The sequence below is a fragment of the Vipera ursinii genome, assembly GCF_947247035.1.
Source record: "Vipera ursinii genome assembly, chromosome: 1".
Taxonomy (NCBI): Eukaryota; Metazoa; Chordata; class Lepidosauria; order Squamata; family Viperidae; genus Vipera; species Vipera ursinii.
In genome coordinates, this window is record NC_139512.1 from 134,671,782 (window position 1) to 134,694,254 (window position 22,473).

At 38.0% G+C, this 22,473-nt stretch overlaps 1 protein-coding gene across 1 annotated transcript in view; it reads right to left on the minus strand.

Moving 5' to 3' along the window:
• The window catches only part of LYPD1 (LY6/PLAUR domain containing 1), a gene marked incomplete at its 3' end in the record, with an annotated part of 34,152 nt that overhangs the window by 1,202 nt on the left and 10,477 nt on the right, over positions 1–22,473 (minus strand). The window lies entirely within an intron of this gene.

Here is a 22,473-nt window from a genome sequence, read left to right on the forward strand (position 1 = left end):
CACTCGTTTGTCACTGATATACTTTTGGTAATATGTAAGAATTTCATTGTCTCCTATTTAATCCACAATTCACTGCTGATCGGCAAATAAGTACCATTTTAGAGCTAGAAAAACAAAAATGTTTATTCTGACATGACAGTACGTTTGATTAAGAAATATACTGGGAATATCAATTATGGGACTAATATGCAAATACAGTATTTGCAATATTAGTAATTTACAATCTAAGTCAGTTAATCTTTAATGTATTGCATTCTCCAGCTGCACCCTTGAATGGGCCAGTCCAATTGTTAAGTTGATTCAGTTGACCCTCTTCTGGTAGAAAACAAATAGACCACTAAATTTTGCACATAAAAATGGTTCCTTATCTCTAACTGAAAGTCTTGGAATGGGCATCTGTGAATTCATACATATGGGGTATGTTCCTATTCAAGACCTGCTGAAAATATTCTAGAGCTTAAGGAATTTCTTGATGGGAAACCAACCCCTCATACATAACCCACTGAATCCCTTCATTTCCAGAGACTGATACAACGAATCCAGAGAAATACTGAGGTCAGCTAGCTCGTGGGGTTAGGAGAGCAGGTTGTGTGAATTCACAGATGATCACTCAGGTTACAGATAAACAAACCATTTTTGTACTTCTACGATAACTTAAAGGGCTCTTCTTCCATTTTTCAGAGAACAAAGACCCCTCGCAACGACTCTGGATAAAAATCTTATCCAGAGGAATCACAGATTTGGAGAGGGCATATTTGCTTAACTGGCTTGTAACAAAAGACTGGCCATTGCAGCTCTCTGGGAAAAAAACGCTCAGGAAAAAGACTCAGGTGAGTCCATTGAGAAGGGCAAAGAGAAAGAGGGTCTCTTTGAAAACTGAAGGAAAGGTGTGGTTTCACACCCAGAGTGGAAGGGTTGGGAAATGGAAGGCATTTTCATTCCTAAATGGAATGCAGAGACAGGCCTTCAGAATTCTAAAAAAAAAAAACAAAAAAACAGATTTCCAGTGTTAAGTTAAAAACTTTGCTCCCTTGTCTGCTGAGCTAAAATAACTTAATCATGAAGGTATGTGTCAGAAGATATTTATTTCTCATTTATTAACTTGGTTCCTAAATAAGAAATAAATAAATCTCTTCTGACAGTTGCAAAGTGATTCAAGGTGGCATGCAAAGTGGCTTTAAAACATCAGCAAAACAATAAAGCAAACCTAAATTATAAAACAGTATCAAAATGTACAGACAACTCTTTCATCTGCATAATACTCCACCACAAAACACCACAGCAAAAAGCTTGCCAGAACAGCCAGGTTTTGATGGCCTTCCAAAATGAGAGCTGGGCCAGAAACAGGCTTTATGCTGTATTTAGAAGGTAGCTATTGATAGAAAAAAACGTGACTCACGAGATGACATTTTTTACATAGGACCCAGCATGCTGACCATATTTGAACTTGTAGAATGGGCAGCAACAGTAAGTACGGAGGTTGCAATACAGGTGGTCCTCAACTTACAACCACAATTGAGCCAAAAATTTCTATTGCTAAGTGAAACATTAACATCGACAACTTAGGAATCAACGAACTAAAATGGACAGGAATGGGTGAATTTCATTCAGAGGACCATCAGGTATACTACTGCGGGCAAGAATCCCTCAGAAGAAATGGAGTAGCCTTCATAGTCAATAAAAGAGTAGGAAAAGCAATACTGGGATACAATCCCCAAAATGACAGAATGATCTCAGTTCGAATCCAAGGCAAACCCATTCAATATAAACAGTAGTCCAAGTCTATGCCCCAACCACCAGTGCTGAAGAGGATGAAATTGACCGGTTCTATGAAGCCCTACAGCACCTTATAGAACTAACACCAAAAAATCATGTCCTTATCATCATGGGGGATTGGAATGCTAAAGTAGGAAGCCACGATGAGGTGATCACTGACTTTGAGCCAGACATCTTAGAATGTGAAGTGAAGTGGGCCTTAGGAAAGCTGAGCAACAACATAGCTAGTGGAGGTGACAGTATTCCAGCTGAGCTATTCAAAATCTTAAAAGACGATGCAGTAAAAGTGCTACACTCAATTTCCCAGCAAATTTGGAAAACTCAACAGTGGCCACAGGATTGGAAAAGATCAGTTTACATTCCAATTCCAAAGAAAGGCAGTGCCTGTTCTATACCAGCCTACTACTGGCCCTGCAGATAAGGCAGGGACAACCCCTTTTACAAGAAGGCAAGAGGCTGGAACTAAGCCTGCCAAATTTATGGACACAAAAGCAAACAGAGCAAAAACAAGACACGAACCATGAAACAGGAGCTATTCAAATGGTTGCCTTCAGCAAACCAGCCCTCCCACGCATTCCCCTTTTAAACAGTTCAGGGCTTGGCTTCTCTCTGCCTCCTTCCGAGGTGCCCCATTGCCTTCCTCTGTTTACTCCTGATTGACTGCCTCCTGCGTCGGGCGTCCTTGAACAGGGCCAGCTGTGGGTCATCTTCATCCACGCTGTCAGGCTCACACAGCTGGGTCTATTGTAATGACTCCAGTCTTTTAGAAGGACATATCTAGAAGTCATCCTGAGAGACCTTGGTTCTGCCCCATAATAATTTGCTTTTCAGGATTTTTGTAAGTTAAACAGGCAGGGTGAAAGTATACTCCTTTCCCAATTTTGAACCAATCAGTGGTTCCGTGTCCAGTTCTCACTGTTGCTTCTTGACCTGCATATAGGTTTCTCAAGAGACAAATAAGATGGTCTGGTACGCCCATCTCTTTAAAAACTTGTGACAGTTTGTTATGATCCACACAATCAAATGCTTTAGCATAGTCAATGTATTGGAGAATGTAGTAGCCCTTCAAACCATTTTATAAAATCATAAAATAATAAAAATACAATCCACTGGTGAGTAGAAGGAAAAATAGTATTGAAGAGGGCTGAAACATTGCCCTCTTGAACAGTCTGCTAAATCTGCCTACTCAGTTGAGAAGGAGACTTTTGTGGAATAATCCCTTTTTGAAGAAAACCGTATCTAATTTGTGACCTGAGTGCCAGGTGACAGAATAGTTATGGATGGAAGAGACAACAAAGTTTCACTTTTGGATACCTCTGACTGAACTCGGCATAATGGGGAACCAGACAGAACCTTGTAATTGGGGATAACTGGAAATGTGTGGGTTTGAGAAAGAACCAAAATAGAAACACTAACTTTGAGAAGAGAAGAAGGCAAACTTTTGATAACAACCTATGGAAGATTTACAGCTGGTGTGCGATGGTTGTTCCAATGAGGAAAGTGAAAGATGTGGAGAGTGCAAAAAAAAAAAGTGATGCTTGAGGAGCCCACCAGCAAGGGGAGGATTCTCAGGAACAATGACTGCAGTTGGGTGGTTAGCCACAGCGCTTGCAGGAAAGACAAGAAGAATATGTGAATGAGGGCCAGAGGAAGCAGTGGCCAGCATTATAATGCTTCAGGAAGTCTATGGGGTTGATCAGAAATATGGAAACAGGAGGATAATGGTCAAAATCCAACGCCCATCCTAGAAGAGACCCATGGATGCTAAAGCAATATAAGAGCACGAGAGAGTGGAAGTTTTCAAAGGGCAACACGATTGGCTTTGACTCCCGAAACCGCAAGATAATTGGGGGGAGGGGGTGTCCCTTCTATTCTGGATATCTGATAAAGAGAAATGACATAAAGGATGAAAACTCAGCTGAGACTGTTTTTCCCTTAAAAACTGCATTTGGAGCCGAAGGGGAATGGATTTTCTAAACTGGCAAATTGGGCATTGATACACCAGTAGAATCAAAGACAATAACCAGCAGGGTGTAAAATCTGCAATTATAGGGCCATACGAAAAGACTTAGATCCTCTTTCTTTCTTTTTTTGCTCTGATTGGCAGGAGTGAAACTTTTAGAAGGTTTTATATACTTCTTTTTCTTGTGCCATATCCGTTATTAGACATTGGCGATCCTGTTGTTGATCCTGTTTTTATCAGCAACCACACGAAAAAGTGCTGCTGAGTTTTGTCCAAACCAGTCCCTTAGATTTTGAAGACATGATGTTCTTCTTCTGCCTGGACCTCGTATGCCTTCAATCTTTCCCTGGAGGATTAAATGGAGTATGCCGTATTTTTCTGGGTGTCGCATCACATGCCTGAAATATTCTAACTTTCATTTTTTAATTGTTTTGATGATTTCCCTTGGCTTTCCCAGGTGGCTTATCGTACACACTGAATTATTTTCTTGATGCTGGTGGTAAAACTGCAGATGTCTTTGGATTGATTTATTGTATCAATTTATGGAGCCACCCATCTTGCAATCTTGACTGTGGACAGCAAAGAGAAAATTATTGGCAGGCGGAGATATAAAATATTTTTGAGGTAGGACATAGGAGGTACCTGGTAACTTTTGAGACAGAGTGAAAATTTTGGATAAAAAACAAAGGGCTATAATAGTCTCAGAATTGGCTGCTCTAAGAGTCCCCCTCCCCCCAAGGAGTAGCTTATAGGTTAGAGGAGGGGATACGTGCACATATTCTGTTTTGCTACCACCTGGCAAGAGTTACAAGAATCCACTGTGTGACCTTTCCTAAGGGATAAACAACGTACATAATTACCCAAGGAAGAAAGTTCGCTTTTGCAAGGCCGCACCTGCAGAATGGGGCCTTTGAAGGCCTTACGCCTGATTCAAAAGGTACATGATTGGGAAGAATGCCAACAGCCTAATTTACAAAACAAATAAAAGTACCAGTAATAAAATGGCATCAAAATTAAGCCAAATAAAACAGCATGAAGAAAAAGAGATCCAAAAAGACTAGAACTCCCAGAAGTAATATGCTATTGCTGTTGGGGGGTGTGGATTGAAAAGAAACTGGTAACATACCCTCAGAGCCATTGCTTGTTGTGTCTGTTATGTTAGATCTTGCATAAGTATCTTGAGAGGATAATCATGGTCCACAGCAACCAATAAAACTAATACATGGGGGAGGGGGACAATGCTGCGGTGTTGTGGCAATTTGTGATAATACAGTTGTTTTCTGGGAAGAGTATCTTTTTTTTCTTAGTCTCTTCATAGAGGTAGTCCTTGATGTACATCCACAATTGAGCCCAACGTGATTGCTAAACAAGACACTTGTTAAGTGAGTTTTGTCCCATTTCACCTTTTTTTTGGCCAGTCATTAAGCAAATCACTGCAGTTGTTATATGAATCAGGCAGTCATTAAGTGAATCTTGCTTCCCCACTGATTTTGTTTCTCAAAAGCCAGCTGAGGTTACATATGGTGATCACATGACCTTGGAAAAGTGCAACTGCTATGCTTGTAAGCCGCCCTGAGTCTTCGGAGAAGGGCGGGATATAAATGGGATTAAAACAAAACAAAACAAACAACTGCCACAAATATATATGCCAGTTGCCAAGGCCTGAATTCTGATCATGTGACCATGGTGATACTGAAGCAGTCATGAGAAAACCGATCGTAAGTCAATTTTTTTCAGTGCTGTTGTAACATTGAATGGTCACTAAATGTATGGTTGGTAAGTCAAGGACTATTTAAAATAGGTTCCCCCCCCCCCCGGTCTTATTTTTTTATTTTTCATACGGCTTGTTTTATATAATATACACATTTATTATATGTTAAAATATGTTATAATTTTAAAGTATTTCATCTTTTATGTGATATTAACATAGTTACTCAGCTATTCAACTTGTATAGATATGTTATTATTAAAAGACAAATAAATTGTACTTTTTGAAAATTTAATACAATTTTTTTTAAGAATAGAGTGCATACATGAATGATTATAGTAATTTCAGGATTTTTTCCCCTGCACCGATTGGTAACAACCTGAGGGGGAAGAGATAGAGCAGACATTCAAACACAAGGCCCGGGGGCCGGATCCGGCCCACAAAGTGGTTTCATGTGGCCCGCGAAGCCATCCTGGAAACAGTGAGGGAATAGCCCCCACTGCCTTGGCCCTGGCCCAGAGACCCTCAGATCTGTCCCACTCCTGCCCAGGCCCCCATAGGCACCCTTGATGCGAATGATGTAGAGCTGGCCATGCCCACCCAGTAGGCCATATGCACTCTAGCCACGCCCATCCAGTAGGCCATGCCCACCTGGCCCCCTGAGGGCAACCGCAATGCTGATGCGGCCCTCAATGAAATTGAGTTTGATACCCCTGAGATAGAGCCTATGACTTTATTTGCAACATCTTGCTCTGCTGGTCCAGATTCCTGGATGGAAACTGATGGAAGAATTTTTTTTTCATTCCTAACTATAAATATCACCTTTTCGGATTGCTGTAATTTATACTGGCCCAGACTTCCCTGGAGGATGGATATGGCTTGCACAAGTGAGGGACTGTTAAAACTACTCAAAAAGAAGAACGGTCTCTGATCAGAGAGACAGTAAACATGACTTTGCTGCAGCTGCACTGGAAAAAATAATTGCTCAGATCTATAATCATTTGACCTGGGAGGGGGGGCTTTTACCAATCCCCTCTTTACATTATTTAAAAAGGTTGCTACGGGGTGATATGCAGACAAAAGTAATGTTTCTCCTTCCCACTGAATCTTCTGTGCAAGGGGGAAAAAATGAAAAAAAGAATGCACTATTCCTCTTTATCCTCTCCCTGATTCTTAAAAATCCTTTTCTGAATTTGTTTCTCTAGTGCTATTTTTGAAGTATTTTTAAAAAAATCTACTTCTTGTTTTAAAAATGCACTTATATTTCATATATTTTTGTAAGCTAGTCAAATAAAAAGATTTTTATTTTACCTTTGACCCTCAGAAATGTTGGCTGTTCTATAAACATTTATGTTTGTGTCATCTTTGGTGATTTCCTGCTTATTAAAAGTCTTAGATATCCTTCCAAGAACAGAAGGATTTTAAGTAAACTTGGTGATTCAACACCTGAAGCTACTTTTTTTTAAAAAAAAAACAAGGCACATTTTCCCACTGGAAAAGAAGTTACTAGGAGAGGGATAGGGCAAATATACAGTATATGGTGCTAACCTCAGATAGTAATTGTGATTAAAAACTTTTCAAAATTGGTGGCTCAAATGGATTCAAAAGATGTTGATAAATGGTATGTACAGGGCAGCCTTATTAATTACTATGGTTCCACTAATGATCACTGTTATTTTTCACTGTTGCTCTTCTTTTTGGATTGGTGGTTGATCAGACAAAGAAGATTTTGAGGAAATGGTTTACTTAAGTAATGTTTTACTTAGGAACTGCATAAGGCTCTTGCTTGTGTTATATGGAAAGAAACAGAAGTAGGGACATGGAGCTGATTGGGTCAGAAGTAGAAAAATTGCTTTAGAGCATGTCCGTAAAGCTATGGATTTTCATGGAATTCATGCAATACTTGGGAAAATGGTGAACTTTTCACACTCCATTAAAGGTAAGGTAAAGGTAAAGGTTCCCCCGCACATGCATGCTAGTCGTTTCCAACTCTAGGGGCCGGTGCTCATCTCCGTTTCAAAGCCAAAGAGCCAGCGCTTGTCCGAGGACGTCTCCATGGTCATGTGGCCGGCATGACTAGACACCAAAGGCGCACGGAACGCTGCTACCTTCCCACTGGAGTGGTCCCTATTTTTCTACTTGCATTTTTACATGCTTTCGAACTGCTAGGTTGGCAGAAGCTGGGACAAGTAACAGGCGCTCACTCTGTTACGCGGCACTCGGGATTCGACCCGCCAAACTGCCGACCTTCTGATCGACAAGCTCAGTGTCCTAACCCACTGAGCCACCACGTCCCTATTCACTCCATTAGTGTTTCACAATTTGATCTTTTATTTTCTAGGATGATAACTAGGATGTGGTGTAGTGGTTAATGCATTAGGCTAGAAACTGGGCATTGTAGATCGTAGTCCTGCTTTAAGCACAAAACTAGCTGAGTGATCTTAGGCCAGACCTTACGAAACAGGCAAACCACTTCCAAAATCTTGCCACAAGAACTGCAGGGATTTGTCCATCCAGTAATCAGGAATCATGGATTCAAAGTCACCAATTTTTCCTTCCCTCTAGGCTACACAACTACCACATCGACATTGCAGTTCCATTAATGATATACCAACATTATTATTTTTTTGCTTCAGATCCATTATTGCACAATCTTAAATAAAACTTTGAAAAGTTAAGATAATTTTTGAACAATTTTGCAAAGCAACTTTCACTGGAGTACATTTAAGCTCACGCCTACTGCTTCAGTGACTCCATCCAGCCACCTCATTCTCTGTCATCCCATTCTTCTATTGCCCTCAACCTTTCCCAGCATTAGTCTCTTCTCCAGTGAGTCCGTCCTTCTCATTAGGTGGCCAAAGTATTTGAGTTTTAGCTTCAGGATCTGGCCTTCTAAAGAGCAGTCAGGGTTGATCTCCTCTAGGACTGACCGGTTTGATTGCCTTGCAGTGCAAGGGACTCGCAGGAGTCTTCTCCAGCACCATAGTTCAAAGGCCTCAATTCTTTGGCGCTCAGCCTTTTTTATGGTCCAACTTTCACTGCCATACATTGTTAACCATGTTTAAATACTCAGTCTTGAACAACTTTTGAATCTGAATTCTATTTTAGCATACATTTTGAATTTTACTTTAATATGAAGGAAAGGAATCTGAGGGAAAAATCTTGTAAATTGGCTCCAAGATTAATAAAGGTCCCTTTCTCTACAAACATTTTCCTCTTTCCCCTTCCCTTCTCAATGATTTTATATTTGTCAGTTTGAAAGTGGATAAAGATCCTGCAGTGTGCAAGAGTTCACCTAATTTCTTAGTAACACGTTTCTTCACCTAATTTCTTTGTAAAATATTGACAGTGACTTTGCTGGAAGACTTCAAACTGTGTTACCTTTGACAGTACATCTCATGCAATCTGGTTTATAAAAGAACATCAAACATTGGATAATATATTATCTGTGGATATTTGAACATGCAGCGTCTCTGAATAACTCCAAACGTATTTGGTTGTGGTTACTCTGCTGCAGATGGGAAAAAAACATTGAAAGTACAAGTTTATATTTTTGAAGTGCATTTTGTTTTAAAACAAATTACCTTCCTATGTTGTGGATTGGATTAAAATGTGACAGTCCTATCTGTTAGCTTGGGTTATAATAAATTGAATTATATCTTTACTTATTAGAATGTGATATGAAACTCAACAAGGATATTTATTTTATTTTATTTTATATAATTTGATTTTGAAACCATTGCCATGTTTTATCAGGTAATCTAAAAACATTTTAGGTATCAAAGTGACTGGGGGGGAACATGAATAGAGTATTATATACCAAACATATTCTGTGCTTTATTCGTGATTACCAGTATTGTTTATCTAAATCTACAGATTTAATACACCTTGTTAATGTTTAGGGTTATTTTATTCATTGGAATAATTTTAAATAGTTCTAAAGTTTCTGTGGATACAGGAATGTGCAAACCAGGGCGACAAGTTTCATTTATAACAGATGTCCCTGCGGTAACTGGGAGCAAATCTTACCAGTTTTCAGTGGTAAAAACCACTATGAATTGAACAGTAGCCAGTGCAGATCCTCCAGCACTAATAAATAATAGCTCTCCCTTGGCAACAGGCAGGCTACTGCATCATACACCAACAACAGCTTCTGAGTAGTCCTCAATGCCAGCTCATGTAAACATGCTGTAGTAATTGTAGAGAAGAGGACCAGGATATGAGACACTGTGGCCAGTCTCTTTCTACAAGAGAAGATACAACTGGCCCACCAGTTGTATCTGGGCAAAGGACCTCTCTAGCCACAGCCTCCACCTGCCCAGCAGTAGCCATGAATCTAGAATTATATATCCAAGTTGCAAACTGGCTGTATTATCCACCAGCATGACCAATGCAGTGTCAGAAACCATGTCTGATAATTCATTTCCTACAGGTTACTGCCAGTTTGAATCCTAACCACTATCTCAGGAACCTTCTCAACACATGGAAGACTGGACACTGGACATTAGTTATCCAGCATGGCTGCATCTATGGAAAGCCTCTACAGGAAGGATCATACCACTGTCTTTTTCAAGCATCGGAATCACTCCATCCCCAAATTCCAGTTTCTCTGATCCAACCAGTCACACATTGACTGGGTTCCCACAGGCCAAAGTACAACAACAATCCAAGTCTCAATACAGTTGTATACTTACTACCTAGAGCTTCATTCACTTTCTCAAAAACCACAAGCTAAAGTGAATCCCATACAATGTAGTGCTTGATTCCCAGACTGAAATCATTTGGAAGCTGTGTTGCCAAGCACTTAGCCTACCTCTTCAAAAGGTGCACTGAGCATTTGATAAAACTGTCTCCGATTTCTGGGAAAACACCCCAGTGTTTTTGAAATCTAACAGTATCCATAAGGTGCTTATAAGAATCAATGTGATAGACCACAGGGATATTCCACTCACCCTGCACAGGTCCAGACTAACCATAAACAAATCAGGAAGGACACATCTATCTAACAAAATGAAATTCAATGGTGAAAAAAAGTAAGGTTCTACATTTAGGCAAGAAAAACCAAATATACAGGTATAGTATAGGGGGTACCTTGCTCAATAGTAGTAACTGTGAGAGGGATCTTGGAGTCCTAGTAGACAATCACTTAAATATGAGCCAGCAGTATGCTCCAGCTGCCAAAAAAGCCAACCCAGTGCTAGGCTGCATTAACATAGGGATAGAATCAAGATCACGTGAAGTATTAATACCACTTTACAATGCCTTGGTAAGGCCACACCTGGAATACTACATCCAGTTTTGGTCACCACGATGTAAAAAAGATGTTGAGACTCTAGAAAGAGTACAGAGAAGAGCAACAAAGTCCTATTAGACCTCTCAGCGGCTTTTGATACCATCGACCATGATATCTTACTGCGGCGTCTTCGGGGGTTGGGAGTAGGAGGCACCATTTTACGGTGGTTCTCCTCCTACCTCCTGGGACGTTCGCAGTCGGTGTTGGCAGGAGGGCAGAGGTCGGCTTCAAGGCCTCTTGTTTGTGGAGTGCCTCAGGGGTCGGTCCTCTCGCCTCTCCTGTTCAACATCTATATGAAGCTGCTGGGTGAGATCATTCGTGGTTTTGGGGTTGGGTATCATCAATATGCTGATGATACCCAGCTTTTTATCTCCACCCCAAACCACTCCAGTGATGCCCTCTCCGTGATGTCCCGTTGCCTGGAGGCGGTCCGGGTCTGGATGGGGAGGAACAGGCTTCGGCTCAACCCTGACAAGACTGAGTGGCTGTGTGTGCCGGCGTCTCGGGAAATTCAGAATATTCCACCGTTAATTATGGGGGGTGAGGTATTACCCCCCCGTAGATAGGGCTCGTAACTTGGGTGTCCTCCTAGATTCACAGCTCTCCTTGGATGATCATATAGGAGCTGTGACTAGGGGGGCCTTCGCTCAGGTTCGCCTGGTGCGTCAGTTGCGGCCCTATCTAGACCGGGATGCCTTGCGCACAGTCACTCATGCACTCGTGACCTCACGTTTGGACTACTGCAATGCTCTCTACATGGGGCTGCCCTTGAGGACTACTCGGAGAATGCAGCCGCGCGAGTGGTGGTGGGAGTTTCCTGATACTCCCATGTAACACCTCTACTCCGTGAGCTGCATTGGCTTCCAGTTGTCCTCCGGGTAAGATTCAAGGTGCTGGTTATGACCTATAAAGCCCTAAATGGCATGGGTCCGGGTTACTTACGGGAACATCTGCTGCCGGCATCAACTTCCCTTCGTCCAGTGCGCTCCCACAGAGAGGGCCTCCTTAGGGTGTCATCAGTGAAAGAGTGTCGACTGGCGGCCCCCAGGGGGAGGGCATTCTCTGTGGGCACGCCAGACCTGTGGAACCGTTTACCGGTGGAGCTCTGGACGGCTCCTGACCTTCGCTCCTTCCGACGTGACCTAAAAACATATTTATTTGAACAAGCCGGCCTGGTCTGATGGGTTTAGGGGTATTTTAATGTTTTGTAATTTATTAAATTGGGCTATTGTATTTAATATTTTTAGATATTCTATTTTATTGTATTGCCCTGTACACCGCCCAGAGTCCTTTGGGAGGAGGGCGGTATAAAAATTAAATTAAATAAAAATTAAAAATAAATAAATAAATAAATTAGGGGATTGGAGACTAAAACATATGAGGAACGGCTGCTGGAATTGGGTATGTCTAGTTTAATGAAGAGAAGGACGAGGGGGGACATGATAGCAGTGTTCCAATATCTCAGGGGCTGCAACAAAGAAGAGGGAATCAAGCTATTCTCCAAAGCGCCCAAAGGCAAGTCAAGAAGCAACGGATGGAAACTAATCAAGGAGAGAAGCAACCTAGAACTAAGGAGAAACTTCCTGACAGTTAGAACAATTAACCAGTGGAACAACCTGCCTCCAGAAGTGGTGAATGCTAGAAGAGACTGGACAGCCATTTGTCTGAAATGTTATAGGGTTTCCTGCCTGAGCAGGGGGTTGGGGACTAGATGACCTCCAAGGTCCCTTCCATCATCATTATTATCACAATAAGTTCCATATTCTGATCACTTTTTCAGCCCGACATTAACCTGTGAAGGTGAAGTTCTAGTCTAATGTATGATTGCTTGAGTGAGAGGGACCAGAAATTATCTGAGACAAAATCATGGTTATCACTGAATTCATGAAATCTCAGGCCCTGAAGGGTGAAATTCTTCAACCCCAAGAGCTAGGAAAACTACAAAGCCAGACTGATAACGCAGTCCAGGAGAAGACCTTTCCATAAAGCTATAGTAGGTGGGGATATACAAGCAGAATCCCTAAATTGTTCCTGTAGCCTAAGGTCATTAAAAGACATTCATAGACCACTGCCACTTGAGCAGGGTTCATCTCTTGTTTGCTCCTGAGGATTATTGCATTCATATTCCCACCCATCCCTCCTTGGGGGCATCATAGCTAATGCAGGACCAAAATTCCAGAAGAGCAAATTTCTGTGAGAATAGAATTATTTTCTTTTTCCACCCAAATTTCTGAAATTGTCTGGATCTATCCATTCATCCACAAATAGACAATGAATAGAATTATAATGAATTGAGTTAGGGCTTACCAGAAGAAGCTGAGATGATGGTCACCAGCAATCTAATCATCTGCATTATTAATTACTATTTTGAATTTACAAACTAGCTTGAGATATTAACAATATCCAAAACTATTACACATAGTCCTTGACTTATGACCACAATTGGACCCAAAATTTCCATTGTTAGGCAAGACAATTGTTAAGTGAATTTTGCCCTATATTACAACCTTATGTTTATTCATACAATTTATTATCCGTATATTATCCCATTGGAATTTGGATATCCAACTTTTTGATAAACTCAATACATATAACACTTATTATTTCCCCTTTCTTTTACCTATTTATTTTTATTGATTTATACTTCACATTTTCTCTCAGAGAAGGACATTAACTGATGAAAGTCAGTTTGGTTATAAAATGGTGATAAAATGTAAATATACAGATTTAATTAAATCTCACAAAGCAATTACCACTCAAATATTCTTCCACTTGTAGAATGTGGAATTTTTCATTATTCTTTATCAAAGCCCAACAAACCACACAGTATTTCACCATATGCAAGTACAGCTGACAATATTCTGCTACATTCCATTCTTTTTTTGTCAATAAATTTCTTGGGGCATGTAATACATTTTTTATATTACTTTTGGGTATAGTCCACAACACAGTAGATATTTCAGGACTCTGGGACAAATATATATATTTGTCAATATGCCTGGGAGCTAAAAAGTAACATGTTTCATCAAATATATAAAGCTGAGTCCTTTAGATGTTGTTAAACAACCTTTTCCTCAAATAAAAGCTCCAATGACACAGTGATTCCCAAATATTATTTTTGTCAAAGTAAAATATAAATACCACTAAAACAAATCAAAACAAAATAAAAATTTATATATTTCCCATGTATGGGAAATGTAACTGTACCACAAGCATTGCGCTTGCATTTTGGGGCTAATATCTGCGTGAATCAACTCCTTCAGTCTTAACAAAGAAAAGTCAAAACTCCTTGCTATATAGCAGGTTCATACTTTGGTGATTTGTTGTCTGGTCATGGCTAAGTCAAACTATTTGTTATATTCATCAATGCAATATCAATAGACAGATTACTAATTACTAATTATCTTTTTCATAGCAACACACATGATTTATGACTTCTCTTCAATGTTATTGTTTGCTCATAAAGACAATACTCTTGTGTGTAACTGATAAAGGCTTCTCTGCTCATTTCTGATAACAGCCTTATAAACGGGCCCATTTATCTTTCTTTTCCAACTTCCATAACTTTTCCTGTTCTTGTAGAACTCTGAAAGCCCATTTATTTTAAAACACTTTGTTTGATAAAGGTGTCTATCCGATGCATACATTACCTATTATTTCAACCACATACTGTTTCCCTTACTCTTTTAATCTATATTCTATTTTCAAGTTTGTCATCTCCCTGTTCCTCTGAACTGCAAAATCTACAAAGTGATTAGATTAGTTCAAGCATATGAAAAGACTGTAAGAACCACAGGGTTGTTCTCACATAGCAACCTTCCTGCAAGTTGATGAGTTTTGGTTGTCACTGTTTTCAATCTTAAGTAACTTTTCTCCTAAGATGGTGACTTCTTATACAGGTTTAAAATTGAGCTCTCTTTTAATTTACAGAGCTTACAGAGTTCTTTATGTGAACAAAACTGTTCAATATCACCACAGTCGTGTTTGGTCACCTTACCAATTTGGGTTATTTTGATTCACTTGTTTATGCAGAATACCTTGAAGGGGTCAATACACTACATGTTGGGGTGTGCACAGAGGAAAATAAACATACTTGGGGAACAATACGGTTTTGGTTGCCCTTGTGGCAAACTGTCCCACAAATTCCAAAAGCTGACCCTTTTTGTAGACCTATTCTTAGAAAAGAATGCTGCATGTGGATGATGACCTTGTTTATTCTTGCTATATCTTACTAAAAAATGTTATGTGAAAGGTTTAATTGACCTAAGCCATAGCGGGAAGCAGAGGTCAATATTTATAGATCCACCTTGTGACAATTAGGTCATCAGATTTCTTATTGCTTTTCCCCTTAGTTTCTGCATTTAATTTTGCTCACTATCTTATTCTTCTTCTGCACATTACATATTCCCTGAAAAGTATATCTAATAGGCAAAAAGAGCAAACTCTTCCACAATGATGATTTGTTTTGCAAGGTACATTCAAGTATCAATTCTCTAATATCTGTTTTCTCTTTTTTGAATGTTTGATGATTGTTCCCCAAGCATGCTTATATTTGTCTCCATACCTGAGGTAATAATCCTCACCAAGGATACATGTATCAATTTTAGACATTTGAAAAAAGTTAATACTGTAATATTCTCCAATGAAATTCAAAGCATATTAATATTGGTATACAAAATATAAAATGTTTAACTTAAGCCACTTAAACCATTAATACTAAATAAACATTTTTTTGCAGGAAATATTTTGATTTGATCAAAATGCTCCATTTCTTCCAGGCAGAACTCTTAAGGCTGATTAAAAATAACCTTGTTCTTACAATGGTGACTATGACATTAAAGCACTGATTAAAATATCAAACACTGCATGGAATAAATGAGACACACAAATGATCATATTGGGTATAAACAACGAATAGACTCCAAGATGCAATGGAATTCCTTTTTATCTTATGGAGGGGGCTGTATTAAACCATGTAAAATCCATTTCCTTTTATTTTAAAATGCTATTAAGATATGCAATTTGTTATAATACATGTTAACCTAAAGCTCAAAAAAAGACAGTGAGATCCAAGAGTCCAATCCTTTTTATAACTTATTATATCTATCCTGACAGACTTTAGGGGAGATTACCCTTAACCTTCTCTCTCTTCAACCCCCCCCCCCCACACCAGTGGTTGGGTCCTCTTCAGGATCACATGACCAATCTTCAGGCACTTAGCAACACAGCTACATTTACAACTGCATGCAGTGTCCCACAGTCATGTGATCATAGTTTATGACGGTTTTGACAAAAACCAACATTTATTTTTGGTTTCAGGCAAAATTGCCTCCATAGCAAACCATAGCATTGGTTCATTAATGATTGCGGCACTGGCTTCATAACTGCTCCCCCCCCCAAAGGTCTTAAAATAAGGTCGGTCATGTGACTGATCCATTTTGACAAATGACAGTTATGACATACAACCATAATGAGCAGGTTTCATTACAGTTATATGGTTTTTTTATTAAAAAGTTTTAAAATACATTTTAAAAACATAAACTCCCTCCCTCCCCCCCACTTACCCTCCCTCCCCCTCCCCCCCGACTTCCCAGAGCTGAATACAGGGTATTAACTTTTACAAACTTAAGCTAAAATAAGCTAACTGACTAAAAAAACACTTAAAATTCTATCGCACTTTAACTCCCCTTAAACATAACTAGATAATTAAATAATAACTAAATAATAATACATCTTATAATACTAATACTTATTCATATGCTAAATGAAACTTTTTAGTCCCATATTTATTCTGAATATAATCGATCCATCTTCTCCATTCTAAAATATATCTCTGTTGCGATCGTTCTTTCAAATATGCTGAGATTTTTGCCATTTCTGCCAGGTTTGAAACTTTTAAAGTCCACTCTTCTATCGTAGGCAGGTCCTCCTCCTTCCAATATTGAGATACCAAAAGTCTTGCTGCCGTTATTAAATTCAACATCAATTTGGTTTTTATAACAGTATAATCTGTAATAATACCCAACAGAAATAACTGTGGAGAAAACCTTATCCTTTTCTTAAATATCTTCTGCATATTCCACCAAATTTTAATCCAAAAAGCTTTAACTTTTTTGCAAGTCCACCATATATGATAATACGTTGCATCATCACAACTACACCTCCAACATTTAGGCTGACAGTTCGGATACATACTTGCTAATTTTTTCGGATCTAAATGCCATCTATAAAACATTTTATAAAAATTCTCTCTTAAATTTTGTGCCTGTGTGAATTTTACATTTCTGACCCATTTTTCCCCCCAAATATCCATCGTTATTGGCTCCTGAAAATTCTGGGCCCATTTTATCATACAATCTTTAACAAGTTCTGTTTATGAATCTATTTCTATCAATGCATTATATATCCTTCTTATATGCGCTTGACTTTGATCTCTGATTTGTTTTATCAAATTTTCATCAGTTGTCGAAATGCCAATTTTCTGGTCTTCTTTCCATCTAGCTTGTAACTGCCCATACTGAAACCAGGTCTGAACTATGTTTTCTTCTTTTAAAATATTAAATGACTTTAATTGCCATACATTCCTTTCCATTCTAAGAATTTCTTTGTATGTAGTCATATCATGTTTAAATCCCACACTTATATTTTCTATTGTGTGTTTAGGTATTGCCCAAATTGGTATTTTATAATTTAACTTATATCGGTATTTTTTCCAAACTCGCAACAGAGCATATCTTAATATATGAGTTTTAAAGATATTATCCACCTTCTTGTCATACAACAAATATGCATGCCAACCATATAATAAATCACATTCCTCAATATTCAGTAATCTTCCTTGTATTAAATTAAACCAATCACTAATTGATGATAAAACCGCAGCCTCATAATATAATTTAAAATTGGGCATTTTAAGACCACCTCTTCCACGTATGTCTTGCATTATCTTAAGTTTTACTCTAGGTCTTTTCCCTGCCCAAACAAATTTATTAATACCTTTCTGCCATTCTTCCAAATTTGAATCTTTTTTAAGTATAGGTATCATTTGAAACAAAAATAAAAATTTTGGTAAGTCATTCATTTTCACTGCTGCAATTCTTCCCAATAAAGACAATTGTAATTTTCTCCAACTATCTAACTCTTTTTGTACTTTTAACCATAACAATTCATAATTATTTTTATATAATTTCACATTTGAAACTGAAATATATACCCCTAAATATTTAATCTTTTTAACAATTTCAAATCCTGTTAATTTTTCTAAGACTTCCTTTTGTTCTATAGTCATATTTTTAGACAGTATTTTAGTTGTTTGCCTATTTATCTTAAATCCAGAAACTTTTCCATATTGCAAAATTATCTCCATCAAGTCTACAACCGGAAAAGTCGGTTGAGTTAATGTAATAACCAAGTCATCCGCAAACACCCTTAATCTATAATCTTGATCTTTTATTTTAATTCCCTTTATCTTATTTGAATCATGTATCTTGATCAATAATATTTCCAATGTTAAAACAAACAACAAAGGTGACAATGGACATCCCGGTCTTGTACCCTTTTCAATTTCACAAGCCTCTGTTAAACTACCATTAATTATTATTTGAGCTGTTTGTTTCTGATATATTACCCTAATAGGTTGTAAAAACCTATCCCCAAACTCCATCTTCTCCAATACTTTAAATAAAAATTGCCAGTTCAATTGATCAAAGGCCTTTTCAGCATCCAAAAAAAATCAGCGCTGCGGGGACTTATTTTTTCCCCAAAATTCTAATAAATTTACAATATGTCTCACATTATTTTTCATTTGTCTACCACTTATAAATCCTGTTTGATCACTATGAATCTTTTGCTGCATAACCTTCATTAATCTATTTGCTAAGATTTTAGCAAATATCTTATAATCAGTATTTAAAAGCGATATTGGTCTGTAAATTTTAGTTTGAGTAAGATCTTGATTTTCCTTTGGAATTAATGTTATAAAAGCTGTTTTCCACGAAGGAGGAACTTCTCCTCCAGACTGAATTGTTCTAAATAATTCTTTTAGAGTTTCCACCATTTCTATTTGTAAGTTTTTATAATAAATGGCTGTCAAACCATCTGTTCCAGGTGCCTTACCCACTTTTAATTGCTAAAATAATTTCTTCAACAGTTATTGATTCATTCCTTCCCTTTGCTCTTGTGTAAGTACAGGGATATTCACACCTTGTAAATATCTATCTATATCTAGACCTTGAGTTACATCCCTAACATATAATTGAGAATAAAATTCAACAAAAGCCTTTTTAATAAAATTTTGCTGAAACACCTCTTTACCCTTATATTCTATCTTATCTATATTATGTAACTTTTGTTTTTTTCCTTAACAGATAAGCTAGCCACCTACCTGGCTTATTAGCATTGCAAAAAGTATTATGTTTAGCATACCGTAAATTAGTTGCCACTTGGTCTGCCATCAACATATTAAACTGCCCTCTTAACAGATTAATTGCTTCTTTCACCCTCTTATTAGATGGGTTCAGAATAAAAGCCTTCTCTTTCATCTTTATTTCCTCCTCTAGCTCTTTGCGCTTATATTCCAATTTACGTCTATATTTATTATTCAAATATATTAACACTCCTCTCATATAAGCTTTACTTGCATCCCAAACCATTTCAATAGAAGTACCTTTATGCATATTTGTTATAAAAAATTCTTTCATATATTTTTACATTCTTCCACATTTTCTTCATATCTAAACAAATTTTCATTTAACCTCCAAGATCTCCTATCTCCCTTTCCCTTGTCCAACTCCATCCATACTGGGCTATGGTCTGATAAAGTTCTTGGACATATCTTAATCTTCTTAACCCTGGAAAAAAATCATTAGTAGTCAATATAAAATCAATCCTGGAAAAGGATTGATGTCTATCAGAAAAAAAGTAAAATCCTTTTCATCCACGTTTCGTTCTCTCCAGACATCTCTCAATTCCAAATCATCTTTCATATCAAAAAAAGATTTAGGCAATCTAGCATGATTTGGTGTGCTTTTAAAAGGTCCTTTTTTATCTTTCTGTGTATCCAGCACTCCATTCCAGTCTCCCATCAAAATACACGATTTATAATCCCATTGAATTATTTTATTATGTAAAAATTTATAAAATTCTCCTTGCTGTTGATTAGGTGCATATAGTCCAATTAAAAGTATTTTCTGCCCTTCTATTAAAAATTCAATTATAATATATCTTCCTTGGTTATCTGCTTCAATTAAATTACGGTAGCTGATAAATCCTTCTTCACATAGATAACTACTCCATTCTTCTTTTCTGAAGCAGACGCAATAAACATTTATATGTTGAGGACTGCCTATAATTGACCCAACCGTGTTCTCCTAAAACATTATATGTAGTCCTCAATTGCCACAATTGGGACTGGCAACTCTGTTGCTAAGTGACACAGTCATTAAGCGAGGCATTATATGAGTGTGGTGGACTCATGACTTCACTTCCACTGTGTTTAAGCAAAATATCACATGCCTGTGATTTTACTGCCGACTTCTCTATTTTATTCTGCTTTTAGAAAGCCAGCTGTGTAAAGTGCTGCGTGATGCTCCACCCATCATGAATACTCGCTGGTTGCAAAGGGACAGAATCTCAATTGCATGACCACATGGCCGGTGCAATGGTTGTAAACCAGATATAAAGTTACTTTTTAAGTGCTGTTGTAACTTCAAAATCACTACACTGGGCAGGTGTTAAGTGAGGACTACCTATACTCCTTATAGTTAGGCTAGATACCACTTTCCCAAATTCTAGAGTAAACCTAAGAACAAGTAACCAGAAAAGGGCATTCAAATTAATTTTTCTAGGCATGAGTCTCCACTGTCTTTGGCCCTTCATTAGAAGAAACTCATCTATATAAAGCAAAAACATTTCTGTCTTTGTACTTTTTCCTCTGATGTTCTCCTTCCATCTGTCGATCTTTGTACTTTCGAAAAGCTAGTTTCAATAGTGTGTTATATGGGAAACTGCCTCCTACCCATGGTTTAACTTTGCAATGTTGACCAAGACATTTTACTGCCTGAGGTAAGGACTAAATTATGCTCCTTGCATTAATAAAAAATTAACGCCCAGGATAAATTATTTCACACCTGAGTCAAAAAACTCCAAGCACACCTCTCACTCCCTCAATAAAGAAACCAGTAAAAAAACTTCAAAAACCTGCCTCATGACTGCATGCCCAGAAAATATTTCTTTCCCTATTTTTTTTCCTTATCCTGTACTGCTTGAAATCTGGAAATGGGTGAAAAATTCCCAATGACAGTTTAGCTCAGTGGTGAAGAAGAGAGAGGCAGGGACACCAGAGTTGCATCATCTAGTATCAATGGAGTGGTAGCTTCCTCTTGTGAGGTGAAGAGGTTTAAGCACAAGCAACTGACAATAAAAATGAGAATGGTGAACAAGAAAAAAATTTAAAAGCCGTAGTAATGGCACTTTCCCAAATTCTGCAGCAGGCATTAAAAAAATCAACAAGATATCTTATTCCAAGAAATAAGCATCAAACACTCTCCAAACAATGAGTCAAGCAGCCTATAAATTTAAATAATAGCTGCAAGAAAAACCATTTGCCTGCAAGCAATAAGTGATAGGACCACAAAATAGACAAAGTAATAGAAAATGAAGAAGCTAAAGTACTCTGGGATTTAAGAATTCAAATGACAGGCACCTGCCACATGACACCCAATAATTAATAGCTGTAGATAAAAAAGGCAAAAAAAAATCTGGGTAGTGGATTTGGGATTACCTGGAGATAGCAATAGAGAACAGAAAGAACTGAAGAAAATCACAAAATACAAACATCTGCAAACAGAATGACTGTGCAAAAGAAAGCAAAGATAGTACCAGTATTAACAGGTGCCTTGGATGCAATCTCAAAACATCTGGAGGATCACTTGAATGCCATTGGTATTGACAAAAACACCATCACTCAATTGCAAAAATTAACTTTACTTGGAACAGCTTATGTCCTTTGACGATACCTTTAACACCATCAAGCAACAACATCAGCCTATATCAGGTCCGATAGGCTGATAAAAATGCCAATCCAGTCTAAACATCTATGTGACCAACTATAATAATAAGAGCAAAAGTGATTCTGATTTGCTATCCTCTCCCATTACTTGGTTGAAGCAGCCTAAAACCTTCAAATGACATTTTATTCAAATTAGCACTAACCATGGTTAATGTTAAGCAGGATTGAGCTCATTGCTAATTGAAAGTAATTCAATTTTTTATGAAAAAGGAGGCTGTTTAGCCCCAGAACTGTTCTAATTTTACACTATAAAATAAATCACGCAACTGAGATGGAATCGGCAAGAGATACTGTAGCGTATCACAGAACTTCAAAATACTTGCAGAAATCAGGCATAAAGTCATAGCCTATGCAGACAGTAGCCTTCCAACATTATTTTGGGGGGGGGATTGGGGAGGAGGCATAATGCTCTCAGGTCTTTTTGACAATGTCATTAGCAGTAATAGAACTATAAAAATTCTGTCCTTTTGGTGCTTTGGGCTTCATGGTAGATGAGAGCATTCAGATCCTTGCCCAAGGATCCAAGCAGTAAAGTGGAAATGATTGCTGCAGTTCAATCCACTTCTTCATGATAATATGCTTGGTCAGGAAAAAAGAGGGTAGTGTGTGTATCTCAGTAGGTCATTTGAAACTGTGATGGAATTTATTCATTTATATGTGAAACT